This window comes from Pleurodeles waltl, chromosome 7, assembly GCF_031143425.1.
Source record: "Pleurodeles waltl isolate 20211129_DDA chromosome 7, aPleWal1.hap1.20221129, whole genome shotgun sequence".
NCBI lineage: Eukaryota > Metazoa > Chordata > Amphibia > Caudata > Salamandridae > Pleurodeles > Pleurodeles waltl.
This window is the reverse complement of record NC_090446.1, coordinates 387118198-387133422: the sequence shown is the minus strand read 5'-3', so window position 1 is coordinate 387133422 and position 15225 is coordinate 387118198.

Here is a 15225-nt window from a genome sequence, read left to right as displayed (position 1 = left end):
TAGACAGATAGGTAGGTAGGAGGAGGTGGAGAGTGGGGGAGTTAGATAGTGAGATAGGGAGCTAGAGAGATAGGAAGATAGGAGGAGTGAGGGAGGTAGATAGCGAACGGGTTAGCTAGGGGTGAGAGAGGGGGAGGCGAGTGAGGGAGGGGGATGAGGAAGGAGCAGGAGGGCAGGCTCGGGGGAAGAAGACGGAGGAGGTAGAAGAGCCGAAGACAGGAGAACAGAAGACAGAAGAACAGAAGACAGAAGCACAGAAGAACAGAGAAGAACACAGAAGAACACAGAAGAACACAGAAGAACACAGAAGAACCGAGAAGAAGAACACAGAAGCACCGAGAAGAACAGAGAAGAAGAACACAGAAGACCGGAAGAACACAGAAGAACAGAAGGGAAGAACAGAAGAACAGAAGAGAAGAACAGAAGAACACAGAAGAAGATTGCAGAGGGGGGGCGAGGAGGAAGAGACAGAGAGGAGGAAAAGAAGCAGGAGCAGGAGAGAAGGTGAGTGGCGCGGGGCAGGGCGAAGGGCTGGGAGGAGGGGGGTACTTACAGTTAGGTGGGTCTCAGGAACACAGGAACTCGGGAACTTGGAGGAGCTGCAGCGGCAGGGGGAGCGACCTACCCTTGGGTCAAGGGTCGCTACCACTGTCGCGCAGCGGCCGCCATAAGAGGTAGGAGGGGGGGAGGGGTCAGCTGGGGGCGAATGGGAGCTGGGGGGCGGGGGCGTGCAGGAGGTCGCGGCGGGAAAGCGCGAGGGAGGGGGGGGGACAGGTAGAGTGAGAGGAGCTGGGGGAGGGGGTTTAGGGTGGAGGAGGGTGAGTGTTAGGAGGTTTGGAGGTTAGGGAGAGAGATAGGAGTAGGGTTGTGAAGATAGGGGAGGGGGGTTGTAGAGGTGGGTGAGGGAGAGAGGTAGAGTGAGAGGATAGGGAGATAGGTAGTAGAGGGGGTGGCGGGAGGGGGGGAGAGATAGAGAAATAGATAGAGAAAATAGATAGAGAAGTCGATAGATAGGGAAATAGATAGATAGACAGATAGGTAGGTAGGAGGAGGTGGAGAGTGGGGGAGTTAGATAGTGAGATAGGGAGCTAGAGAGATAGGAAGATAGGAGGAGTGAGGGAGGTAGATAGCGAACGGGTTAGCTAGGGGTGAGAGAGGGGGAGGCGAGTGAGGGAGGGGGATGAGGAAGGAGCAGGAGGGCAGGCTCGGGGGAAGAAGAGGGAGGAGGTAGAAGAGCCGAAGACAGGAGAACAGAAGACAGAAGAACAGAAGACAGAAGCACAGAAGAACAGAGAAGAACAGAGAAGAACAGAGAAGAACAGAGAAGAACACAGAAGAACACAGAAGAACCGAGAAGAAGAACACAGAAGCACCGAGAAGAACAGAGAAGAAGAACACAGAAGACCGGAAGAACACAGAAGAACAGAAGGGAAGAACAGAAGAACAGAAGAGAAGAACAGAAGAACACAGAAGAAGATTGCAGAGGGGGGGCGAGGAGGAAGAGACAGAGAGGAGGAAAAGAAGCAGGAGCAGGAGAGAAGGTGAGTGGCGCGGGGCAGGGCGAGGGGCTGGGAGGAGGGGGGTACTTACAGTTAGGTGGGTCTCAGGAACACAGGAACTCGGGAACTTGGAGGAGCTGCAGCGGCAGGGGGAGCGACCTACCCTTGGGTCAAGGGTCGCTACCACTGTCGCGCAGCGGCCGCCATAAGAGGTAGGAGGGGGGGGGAGGGGTCAGCTGGGGGCGAATGGGAGCTGGGGGGCGGGGGCGTGCAGGAGGTCGCGGCGGGAAAGCGCGAGGGAGGGGGGGACAGGTAGAGTGAGAGGAGCTGGGGGAGGGGGTTTAGGGTGGAGGAGGGTGAGTGTTAGGAGGTTTGGCGGTTAGGGAGAGAGATAGGAGTAGGGTTGTGAAGATAGGGGAGGGGGGGTTGTAGAGGTGGGTGAGGGAGAGAGGTAGAGTGAGAGGATAGGGAGATAGGTAGTAGAGGGGGTGGCGGGAGGGGGGGAGAGATAGAGAAATAGATAGAGAAAATAGATAGAGAAGTCGATAGATAGGGAAATAGATAGATAGACAGATAGGTAGGTAGGAGGAGGTGGAGAGTGGGGGAGTTAGATAGTGAGATAGGGAGCTAGAGAGATAGGAAGATAGGAGGAGTGAGGGAGGTAGATAGCGAACGGGTTAGCTAGGGGTGAGAGAGGGGGAGGCGAGGGAGGGGGATGAGGAAGGAGCAGGAGGGCAGGCTCGGGGGAAGAAGACGGAGGAGGTAGAAGAGCCGAAGACAGGAGAACAGAAGACAGAAGAACAGAAGACAGAAGCACAGAAGAACAGAGAAGAACAGAGAAGAACAGAGAAGAACAGAGAAGAACACAGAAGAACACAGAAGAACACAGAAGAACCGAGAAGAAGAACACAGAAGCACCGAGAAGAACAGAGAAGAAGAACACAGAAGACCGGAAGAACACAGAAGAACAGAAGGGAAGAACAGAAGAACAGAAGAGAAGAACAGAAGAACACAGAAGAAGATTGCAGAGGGGGGGCGAGGAGGAAGAGACAGAGAGGAGGAAAAGAAGCAGGAGCAGGAGAGAAGGTGAGTGGCGCGGGGCAGGGCGAGGGGCTGGGAGGAGGGGGGTACTTACAGTTAGGTGGGTCTCAGGAACACAGGAACTCGGGAACTTGGAGGAGCTGCAGCGGCAGGGGGAGCGACCTACCCTTGGGTCAAGGGTCGCTACCACTGTCGCGCAGCGGCCGCCATAAGAGGTAGGAGGGGGGGGGAGGGGTCAGCTGGGGGCGAATGGGAGCTGGGGGGCGGGGGCGTGCAGGAGGTCGCGGCGGGAAAGCGCGAGGGAGGGGGGGGGACAGGTAGAGTGAGAGGAGCTGGGGGAGGGGGTTTAGGGTGGAGGAGGGTGAGTGTTAGGAGGTTTGGAGGTTAGGGAGAGAGATAGGAGTAGGGTTGTGAAGATAGGGGAGGGGGGGTTGTAGAGGTGGGTGAGGGAGAGAGGTAGAGTGAGAGGATAGGGAGATAGGTAGTAGAGGGGGTGGCGGGAGGGGGGGAGAGATAGAGAAATAGATAGAGAAAATAGATAGAGAAGTCGATAGATAGGGAAATAGATAGATAGACAGATAGGTAGGTAGGAGGAGGTGGAGAGTGGGGGAGTTAGATAGTGAGATAGGGAGCTAGAGAGATAGGAAGATAGAAGGAGTGAGGGAGGTAGATAGCGAACGGGTTAGCTAGGGGTGAGAGAGGGGGAGGCGAGTGAGGGAGGGGGATGAGGAAGGAGCAGGAGGGCAGGCTCGGGGGAAGAAGACGGAGGAGGTAGAAGAGCCGAAGACAGGAGAACAGAAGACAGAAGAACAGAAGACAGAAGCACAGAAGAACAGAGAAGAACAGAGAAGAACAGAGAAGAACACAGAAGAACACAGAAGAACACAGTCAAGTCAAGTCAAGCTCAACTCCCAGTCCTACTGCCAGTTCCTGGAAGACACCTTCTTCAAGCAGTGGTACAGGAAGAAGTCTGCATCCTTCAAGAAAAACATGATTTTCATGCAGGACAATGCTCCATCACACGCGTCCAAGTACTCCACAGCGTGGCTGGCAAGAAAGGGTATAAAAGAAGGAAATCTAATGACATGGCCTCCTTGTTCACCTGATCTGAACCCCATTGAGAACCTGTGGTCCATCATCAAATGTGAGATTTACAAGGAGGGAAAACAGTACACCTCTCTGAACAGTGTCTGGGAGGCTGTGGTTGCTGCTGCACGCAATGTTGATGGTGAACAGATCAAAACACTGACAGAATCCATGGATGGCAGGCTTTTGAGTGTCCTTGCAAAGAAAGGTGGCTATATTGGTCACTGATTTGTTTTTGTTTTGTTTTTGAATGTCAGAAATGTATATTTGTGAATGTTGAGATGTTATATTGGTTTCACTGGTAAAGATAAATAATTGAAATGGGTATATATTTTTTTTTGTTAAATTGCCTAATAATTATGCACAGTGATAGTCACCTGCAGACACAGATATCCCCCTAACATAGCTAAAACTAAAAACAAACTAAAAACTACTTCCAAAAATATTCAGTTTTGATATTAATGAGTTTTTTGGGTTCATTGAGAACATGGTTGTTGTTCAATAATAAAATTAATCCTCAAAAATACAACTTGCCTAATAATTCTGCACTCCCTGTATTTGTCAATGGAAAAATGTGATGTGTCTATGTTGCGTTTTGGGGTGTTTCCTGTCATGGACACTAGGCTTATCCACACAAGTGAGGTACCATTTTTATCGGGAGCATTGGGGAAACACAGAATAGAAGAACAAGTGTTAGTGCCAATTGTCTTCCTCTAAATTTTTGTCTTCCAAATGTAAGGCAGTGTGTAAGAAAGAAGTTGTTTTGAGAAATGCCCTGTAATTCACATGCTAGTATGAGGACCCCTGAGTTTAGAAATGTGAAAATAACCACTGCTTCTAAACTCCTTATCTTGTGCCCATTTCGGAAATACATAGGTTTCCTTGATACCTATTTTTCACTCTTTATATTTCATCAAATGAATTGCTCTATACCGGTATACAATGAAAACCCATTGCAAGGTGCAGCTTATTTATTGGCTCTGAGTAGCTTCGATTTTGAGGAACCTACAATTCCTATATATCCCCGCAGCCAGGAGGGTCCAGCAAACATAACTGTATATTGCTTTCAAAAATCTATTATAGCTGGAAAAAGTTACAGAAGAAAACATAGTCAGAAAGGGCTGATTTTTTCAAGTCAAGTACTGTAAGTACACTCTGCATTTTTGGAACGGCTATCCTATTTCAGCCTTATTGCCTTTTAGAGATTTAACAGTTTAAAATAAGTTATAAAGCCTCTTTCTGCTATTTAGTATTTTTACTCTTTTTACTGTGGGTCGATCTGCTGTTGGGAACTTTTAACCAAAGGACTCCGTTTTTTCAGTCCTCAGGGGTGCTATTTTTATAAATATTGGTTTTGTGGTTTTTACTCTCTTTTTCTGCACCGGTGCCCGGTTTTTGGGGGCTCCTGGTGCATCTCCTTTTACTTTTTATTCAGCAGCCATTAAGGTGCCTTTTTCCGGCAGCCATCTTGGTTGTCGGTCTAGTTGTTGGTGCTGGAGCCAGGTCAGGCCTCCCCCAAGCTCTTTTTAAACGTGGGCAGCCACCGGCACCAGTAAGTACACTCTGCATTTTTGGAACGGCTATCCTATTTCAGCCTTATTGCCTTTTAGAGATTTAACAGTTTAAAATAAGTTATAAAGCCTCTTTCTGCTATTTAGTATTTTTACTCTTTTTACTGTGGGTCGATCTGCTGTTGGGAACTTTTAACCAAAGGACTCTGTTTTTTCAGTCCTCAGGGGTGCTACTTTTATAAATATTGGTTTTGTGGTTTTTACTCTCTTTTTCTGCACCGGTGCCCGGTTTTTGGGGGCTCCTGGTGCATCTCCTTTTACTTTTTATTCGGCAGCCATTAAGGTGCCATTTTCCGGCAGCCATCTTGGTTGCCGGTCTAGCTGTTGGTGCTGGAGCCAGGTCAGGCCTCCCCATGCTCTTTTTAAACGTGGGCAGCCACCAGCCGCGCAGCGGACGTGCCGCTGGTGCGCCGAAGGCGCGCCTAAGGCAAGCCCGTCTGCGCCTGTCCGCGCCCTGACGAGCCCAGGGCCAAGAGATGCTGCTCCTTTTAGGTATTCAGCTTCACATCTTTATGCTTTTAGAAACACCCAGATATGTAACACCCCTCTCCTAAAGAAAAATGCATTGTTGCGCCTTCCTGGGATTGAGCTACTCAATCTCCAGGAAGGCAGAAACCCATCTGTGAGGTGGCAGCAGCTGGGGCTGCAGTGGAAACCTCAGAGAGCTAGTTTGGCAGTACTGGGGATCTATGGTGGAGCCCCCAGGGTGCATGGAATTGGCACCCAATACCAGAATCGTATTGGGAGTACGATTTCTCAATCTTAGACACCTCACATGGCCATACTCGTAGTTACCATTGTGAAGCTACATATATGTATTGACAACTATTTAGTGCACGCTTATAATGGTGTCCCCGCACTCATGAAGTCCAGGAAATTGGTCCTGGACAATGTGGGACACCTCTGCTAGAGCAGGGGTGCCCTCACACACAGTAACGTTGCACCAAGCCATTAATAACTGAACGTTAGACATATGGGTGACTTATAAGTTACCTGGTGCAGTGAAAATGGTTACTGTGAAATAGTGCTTACACCATTTCACTCAGGCTTCAATGGCAGTCTTGAAGGAGTGTTTGCATGAGCTCCTTATGGGTAGCAAAAGAAATGCTGCAACCCCTAAGGATCTCCTTGAAACCCAAATGCCCTGGGTTCCTAGGTACCATATACTAGGGACTTATAAGGGGGGGTCCAGTGTGCCCATCTGGAGTGGAATATGGAGTCACTAGACTATAGTGACAAATTTGGAAACAGAGAGGGTGTAAGCACTGGAGTTCTGGTTAGCAGGACTCCAGTGACACAGTCAAGCATACTGATAACACATAGGCCACAAACTATGAGCACTGGGGACCTGACTAGCAGGATCCCAGTGAGACAGTAAAAACACACTGACAAACAGGTAGAAATTGGGGGTAACATGCCAAGTAGGATGGTACTTTCCTACATCCCCTCAGATTCTAAAACTGTGCTGCACCAAAATGTGAGGAAAACGTGTTTTTTCAGCCCAAGTTTGAAGTTTGCAAAGGATTCTGAGTGACAGAACCCAGTGAAAGCCCAACAAGTCACCCCATACTTGATTCCCGTAGGTGTCTACTTTCCATAAATGTATAGGTTTGGTAGGTTTCCCTAGGCGCTGGCTGAGCTACATCCCAAAATCCAAAGCTAGGCACTTAGCAAAAAACACATTATTTGTCAATGGAAAAATGTGATGTGTCTATGTTGCGTTTTGGGGTGTTTCCTGTCATGGACACTAGGCTTATCCACACAAGTGAGGTACCATTTTTATCGGGAGCATTGGGGAAACACAGAATAGAAGAACAAGTGTTATTGCCAATTGTCTTCCTCTAAATTTTTGTCTTCCAAATGTAAGGCAGTGTGTAAGAAAGAAGTTGTTTTGAGAAATGCCCTGTAATTCACATGCTAGTATGAGGACCCCTGAGTTCAGAAATGTGCAAATAACCACTGCTTCTAAACTCCTTATCTTGTGCCCATTTCGGAAATACATAGGTTTCCTTGATACCTATTTTTCACTCTTTATATTTCATCAAATGAATTGCTCTATACCGGTATACAATGAAAACCCATTGCAAGGTGCAGCTTATTTATTGGCTCTGAGTAGCTTCGATTTTGAGGAACCTACAATTCCTATATATCCCCGCAGCCAGGAGGGTCCAGCAAACATAACTGTATATTGCTTTCAAAAATCTATTTTAGCTGGAAAAAGTTACAGAAGAAAACATAGTCAGAAAGGGCTGATTTTTTCAAGTCAAGTACTGTAAGTACACTCTGCATTTTTGGAACGGCTATCCTATTTCAGCCTTATTGCCTTTTAGAGATTTAACAGTTTAAAATAAGTTATAAAGCCTCTTTCTGCTATTTAGTATTTTTACTCTTTTTACTGTGGGTCGATCTGCTGTTGGGAACTTTTAACCAAAGGACTCTGTTTTTTCAGTCCTCAGGGGTGCTATTTTTATAAATATTGGTTTTGTGGTTTTTACTCTCTTTTTCTGCACCGGTGCCCGGTTTTTGGGGGCTCCTGGTGCATCTCCTTTTACTTTTTATTCAGCAGCCATTAAGGTGCCTTTTTCCGGCAGCCATCTTGGTTGCCGGTCTAGTTGTTGGTGCTGGAGCCAGGTCAGGCCTCCCCCATGCTCTTTTTAAACGTGGGCAGCCACCGGCACCAGTAAGTACACTCTGCATTTTTGGAACGGCTATCCTATTTCAGCCTTATTGCCTTTTAGAGATTTAACAGTTTAAAATAAGTTATAAAGCCTCTTTCTGCTATTTAGTATTTTTACTCTTTTTACTGTGGGTCGATCTGCTGTTGGGAACTTTTAACCAAAGGACTCAGTTTTTTCAGTCCTCAGGGGTGCTACTTTTATAAATATTGGTTTTGTGGTTTTTACTCTCTTTTTCTGCACCGGTGCCCGGTTTTTGGGGGCTCCTGGTGCATCTCCTTTTACTTTTTATTCGGCAGCCATTAAGGTGCCATTTTCCGGCAGCCATCTTGGTTGCCGGTCTAGTTGTTGGTGCTGGAGCCAGGTCAGGCCTCCCAATGCTCTTTTTAAACGTGGGCAGCCACCGGCCGCGCAGCGGACGTGCCGCTGGCGCCGAAGGCGCGCCTAAGGCAAGCCCGTCTGCGCCTGTCCGCGCCCTGACGAGCCCAGGGCCAAGAGATGCTGCTCGTTTTAGGTATTCAGCTTCACATCTTTATGCTTTTAGAAACACCCAGATATGTTCCACTCCTGTAGGGCCTAACCAGTCGTCTGTGTGTCCCCCCTGTTCTAGTTGTTCTTGGGCTCCCAATTTCATCTCGCCTTCTAATACCTCCTCCCATCAATTAGGTAAGCTATTATTGCTTAACTGCCGCTCCCTAGCGGCTCATTCCTTACATATTCACATGCTCCTTGAAGAGCTATCACCAGATGCCTTGTTTCTCACTGAAACCTGGCTGAATGGAGATTCTCAGCAGATTTATGCAGTACCTTACCCCCTAACTATTCTATAGTTCATTTAGACAGGCTTCATATGAGAGGTGGCGGTATAGCTATTATTCACAAAATCTCCATTAAATGCTCAACATTCCCACTGGAAATTCCAGGATGTGAAAGTATGTTCTTCTCTCTGCGCTTGTCGTCTACTTATACTTTCTCAGGAATCCTTCTCTATCGCCCCCCCGGCCCGTGTGGAGTCTTTTTAGAAGTTATCCCGGAGGCAGTGGCCAGTTCTATTGGGAAGGCCTCTAACTTAACCGTCCTCGGCGATTTTAATATCCACCTAGACAATCCTAACTGTCCATCTGCTAAATCATTATTAGCCTCTTTTACCTCTATGGGTATGGACCAGCATGTTACTGGTCCAACTTACACGAAAGGCCATACTTTAGACCTTTTTTTTAGTAATATCCCTAATCTTACCTTCTCCTCCTCTCTACCTCTACCCTGGAACGATCACTATTTAGTGTCACTTATGTTTCCTTTTGATGCTCCTAGAGAGACACAGCCCAGGTGCACCACAATGGGTCGTGCTTGGTCGAAGTTGGTACCTAGCACTTGGCATATGGCACTCTGTGCTTCTCCCTTAGCCAGTGACCATGCCTCCATTAATACGGTGGACCTGTTTAACAAATGGATTTCTACCTCTTTAAACTCAGTTTTGCCTTGCAAACTGAGAGTGAAAAAACCTGCTCATAAGTCTAGTCCCTGGTTTTCGTCTTCTCTATTGGACCTTAGAAAGAACTGTAAAAAATTGGAGAGAATTTGGAGAAAAGATTATAATCCTTCTGCTAAAGAAGCCTATAGATCAGTTATTAGATCTTACCATCATAATATTAAGACAACACAAGCTCTATATTACAGCAGTAGAATAGAGAACTCGTCCACTTCTCAGAAAGAAATCTTTCAGATCTTCAAGGAGCTCACTATACCCCCTATGCCACCCTCCCTGGTGGAAGCTTCTATTATGCATAGTAATGTATTAGCGGCTCACTTTCAAGACAAGATTAACAAGATATACTCCGGTTTTCCTCCATCTCCCTCTCAGAATAATCTCATGGGGCAGGAGATGAATTCTCCTACGGGTATGACCCAGTTAACCAATTTTTCCCCCCTCACAGGTACTCTGATTGGGAATTTTCTTGCCAATATCAAATCGGGTTCTCCCTTGGATCCGGCCCCTCCTTCTATTCTTTTGAAGGCAGCAGATATTGTTGTTGGTCCTTTGACAGAAATACTTAATAATTCCTTGTCCGCTGGTATTCTTCCCAGTTCCCTCAAACATGCAATCATAAAGCCTCTCTTAAAAAAACCTAGGATGGATCCCTCTGTCTTGGATAATTATCGACCCATTGCCCTTCTTCCTATATTGGCAAAAATTCTGGAGAAGCACGTGAACCTGCAATTGACCAGGCATCTTGAGAGCGACGATCATTTACATCCTTCTCAAATGGGTTTCAGAACCCATCACAGTACAGAATCGGCACTCCTTACTGTAACTGAATCTGCTCGGCAACTTCTAGATCAAGGTGGTCATGCTGCTATTATCCTCCTTGATCTTAGTGCAGCATTTGACACTGTCGATCATACTCTTCTCCTTGATAGACTTTCCAAGATAGGGTTAGGAGGTCCAGCCCTTGTCTGGCTCTCCTCCTTCCTCACGGGAAGATCCTTTCAAGTTTTGGATCGCTCTTTTTTGTCTGACGTCAGGTCTCTATCTTGTGGAGTCCCGCAGGGTTCATCTTTAAGTCCCACCTTGTTTAACATCTATCTGTCATCCTTGGCCACAGTAGTCGCTCCTTATAACCTCTCTATGGTCACTTATGCTGATGACACGCAATTGGTGGTTTCCCTCTCTAGTAGTAGGGACTCCCCCTCTGCCAACCTGGCCGACTGCATGAAAGATATTGGGGACTGGATGACCCTGTCGAAACTGAAATTTAATGACAGCAAATCAGAGGTAATGATTATAGGTAATGGCGCCCCTACCGCCCCTCTGGCTATGTACTCTGAGGCTTTTAACAGCCTGGCTCCTCCAATAACACAAGTAAAAAGCCTCGGCTTTCTGCTTGACCCACGCTTAACTATGGAGCCACAAGCTAAAAGAATCTCCTCGATCTGCTTCGGCTTAATTAGAAGTGTCAGGAAGATTCTTGGACTTCTGCCATTTGCTGCCAGAAGAATTCTTGTACAAGCCCTAGTTCTCTCCCGCCTGGACTACGGGAACTCCCTATATCTTAGTTCTCCAGAATATGTAATAAAGAGGCTGCAGGTTACGCAGAACGCGGCAGCTAGACTTCTCATGAATACCCCAAGGCATCTTTCCGCTAAACCAGCACTTGCAGCTCTTCATTGGCTCCCGATTAAGCAGCGCATTCAGTTTAAAGCTCTGTGTCTTGTTCACAGAGCCTTACACAATAAGGGTCCCCTTTCCCTTAGAAAACGTATCTTTCTTTACTCGCCCCTTAGACCTCTTAGATCTCGTTCTTCTCGACAGGTTTACATCCCTTCGGTCAAGAGATCATGGGGAGGTAATTCGTTCTCCATCAGGGCTGCTCGGCTCTGGAATGCCCTGCCCTTTGAATGCCGTCAGGAATCCTCTGAACTTCTCTTTAGGAGGAAGTTGAAAACCATTCTCTTTCCCAGTTAATCTGCTTCCCCTGGCTCTTCCGACATTCATGGTGTACTTTAGCGCTAGGATGCCCCCGGGTAGCCATGCGCTCTACAAATCTATAAACTAAACTAAACTAAATATGTTTTTATTTCAACTGTTACTTTCTGTATGGAAATCTTGAAGGATCTTCACAAATGACCCCTTGCTGAATTCAAACTTTTGTCTACTTTTCGGAAACGTTTAGCTGACGGGATCCACCATTGGTTTCACGCCCATTTTTGTCACTAACTGGAAGGAGGCTGAACGCACAAAAAATGGTAAAAATGGGGTATGTCCCAGTAATATGCCAAAACTGTGTTGAAAAATTTGTTTTTTTGATTCAAGTCTGCCTGTTCCTGAAAGCTGGGAAGATGGTGATTTTAGCACTGTAAACTTTTTGCAGTTTTGCAGGGAAAAAAACAGACGCTTTGTTCTGCAGCACTTTTTTCCCATTAAAAAAAAGAATTGGTTACATTTTGGCTAATTTCCTGGTCTCCTCCAGGGAAACCCACAAAGTCTGGGTACCTTTACAATCCCCAGAATTGTTGCAAAAAAAGGATGCAAATGTGGCTTATGTGCACACAAAGTTATGGGGGTCTAAGCACAAACTACCTCAAATAGCCAAAAAAGGGCTCAGTACGGGAGATGGGAGGCCAAGCAGCTAAGGGGTTACATTTTAATAAAACACTTTAACTTTTTTACGATTTGAGTTTTCATTGTGTGGCCAAATTTGGCTATACTGTAAATTATTGTTGACGTATTGTTACCTAACTTTCTAGTTAATCCTCTCACAAGGGAAAAGATTGTTGACCTCATGGAAAGTGCATACAAATGCCAACAGTTCAAAATTTAAAAGTAGGAGATTTTCAAAAAAGGAATCAGGAAAATACATTTTCCCCATTCACTTATATTGGGTCACGGCAATTTCAGGTTAGAGACAGATAGAATAAGCCAGTTTTGGCTTCAAAAATCGAGTGTCTCTTGCCTAAATGTAGCATGCATGCATATAGTAAAAGAATATAAGGTCCCGGGACTGGGTGTTTGATTAGGCCCGGGGGATGCGGCGTAGGAATAATCACATTGATTTGAAATTCATATATGGTTTCTGCCCCAAGTGGCAAGACACCCATCTATTCATCCCTGAGACTGCTAGGGTGGCCACTTGTCCATGAGAAAAATACTGGCCATGTGTTATTGTTTTAAGAGCTTGCAAAGGCCCAAACGGTACTAAATAGGAGATTAAACAAAATCATAAGTATTTAATTCTAACATGACTTTTCACTTTCTGTTTACTTCTTTAATTATTAATCCAAGATCATTAATGCAGCACCAGAACACACTTAAAAGTGTTTTGTATTTATATTTGCTGTTTGGAGTATGCACAGATAGGGGCTAAAAATACCAGTTTTAGGTGATTTTGCTTATTTTTGCACCGGGTGGGATATTAAAATACCAATGGTGCCAGTAGAAAACCAGTCAGGTGGCATCCCTAGAGACTGTGCCTAGCCCCAGAGTTCATGCAATGTCAGATGCATCTGACATCATAATAACATACATCACTTCCCACCTTATTCGCTTTATTCCATGGTGTTTTGCAAGAGTTCCTTATTGAGCACTGATAGGGAAGGCAAATTGACAAAGTCTCTCAACCTTTTTATGGGGGAGTGGATGAGGGCCAGGAAATAATGTTGACTGTGTTGCCCCGGGCTTTCAGGTATCACCCCTGACAGCAGCTCACACTACTCTGATGTGTTCTGGCTAGTGACCAGTCAAAGGTGTATCATCTTGTTTGAGAGCAGGGGCTGTGGTTAGGGGTGTCTCTACTTCCTTATAACACCGGTCCTTGGGTGTCTCTCTCTGACTTTCGGGGGGATTTTCTTCTCCATTTTCCAAGATCATTTATGGGTGTAAGTTCTTGAACTAGGATATGTTTCCTGTCTTCATTTTTGTCCCTTTTGTTGCTGTGGCCATAGTTCCTTTGCTATTGGCCACGGTCCACATTTGTTGCTCATATGGAGTTCGGTACTTCCATCCGGGATTCCTGTTTAAGAGGAGCGCTCAGTCTTCCTTCTTGATTCTGCTGTCCTTGGCTCGTCAGGCTATTGTGGCACAGTGGTTCTTGTAGTCCCTCCTCTTCAGGCTGTCTGCTGCTCCTAGGTTCTTTGGTTTCCACTTTTATCTTGTTGAGAATATGTCTCAGATCCAGCTCCGAAACATCAGTGAAGATGGGACGCATTGAGAGATGCTGTGAGGCATATTATAATATGTCCTCAGGAAATTGTACAGGGCTCACTTGGCTTCTTTTTGTAGGTTCACACTGATCCTAAGCACTTGGGTCAGAGTAGGCATAAACCTCTTGACATCTCTGTTTGCCAAGAGCCTGCAAGGCATTATGAGTCAATGCTTTATGTGTAGGCTCTCCAGATAGACATGGAATTTGTGTCTGTGAAGGAGCAGCCCATTTTTGGACCTACCTGCCACCGCTAGGCTATTGGCTGCAAAGATTTGATCTATTTCTGTTTTTACATGCTCAGATGCTGTGGATTGAATCAATTCACCTCCAGGAAACTTCAAATAAGCATCCATAAACACTAGGGCAAACCATCCATCCAGAAAACTCCCGAGGTCAACACTGATTAGAGGCCAGGGTGTGGTGCTGCAGCATTCGGTGATGATGGGAGCTGGTCTCTCGGCTTTGCTGTTTAGATGGCAGAGTAGTCATCAGATAACTAGTGTGTCTACTTTGGCATCTATTCCAAGAAACCACACTTTCTCCCTTAATCTTGGTTTTGTCTTTGCTATACTTAGTGGTCTGGGAGAGCCAGTGCCACCATGAGCAGATGCACCAGTCTGGGTACTAGTGTCCTTCATCCTTGGAGAATGAGGCCTTTTCTGATCACACTGAGTTCTGAGCACACTTGCCAGAGCTGCCCATGGATATCTCACACTGTGTGGTCAAGCATTCAAAAGTTTGGCAGGAATGTTACCCGATTGTTTTGTTGTATTGCCTCTCTTGTCTCCTTCAGGCAGCTGTCTTGCAGTGAGGCGTGAATGTACTCTTCCAGTGTTGGGGCTCTGGGACTTGCAGCCTGTGAGATCAGATGAATGTATTGTTCTGTCGCTTCTATCTGGTGTTTGGTCACACTGGTGTGGCTGCGATTGTGTCTATAGAGGAAGTCTGCAAGATTCTCTGCTCCCAGGTGGTAGCTGAAGCTGAGATGGTTCTGCTGTAGCTCGATGACCCGCTTCTCAATGCATGGAAGGAGGTGACTGGATGTCCCTTAACAGATGTTCACAAGTGGTGTGTAGTCTCTCACAACCTTTAATCACTTGCCGATGAGGTACAGATGAAAATGGGTGCAACAGCACTTAATGGCTAAGGCCTTGTGTTCAATTTGTGCATATCTTCATTCCACATCTGACAACGCTCGACAAGCAAACGCCACCTGTACCCAGTTGTTTTTCTTCTCCTACTGCACTAGGACAGCTCTTAGCCCTACTGGGCTGGTGTCAGTGATCAGTTCAGTCTCCAGGGCGGCCTGCTGGGTTTCACCCCATTACCATTTGGCATGAGCTTTCGTCAGGGCTTTCAATGGGTCTAGGAGCGTAGCCAGATTGAGGTTGAATCACCTGTAGTCGTGTGCCATTCCGAGGGAGCTTCTCACTTCAGTGGCAATGTTGGAGCTGAGGCGTTTGTTCTGCTTTCCCTCTTATCTCATAACCGAGCTTACAGAACCTCTTTGGAATGCACTTCTGAGTTTAAAGAAGACATTTATTGTTTTATAATTCTCCACCACGAGGTTCCTGAGAGATGAAATTAGTAGATTGGAAGCACACGTTCAAAAGTAGTTGCAGCAATGAAAGCTAAATATATCAAAGTACTT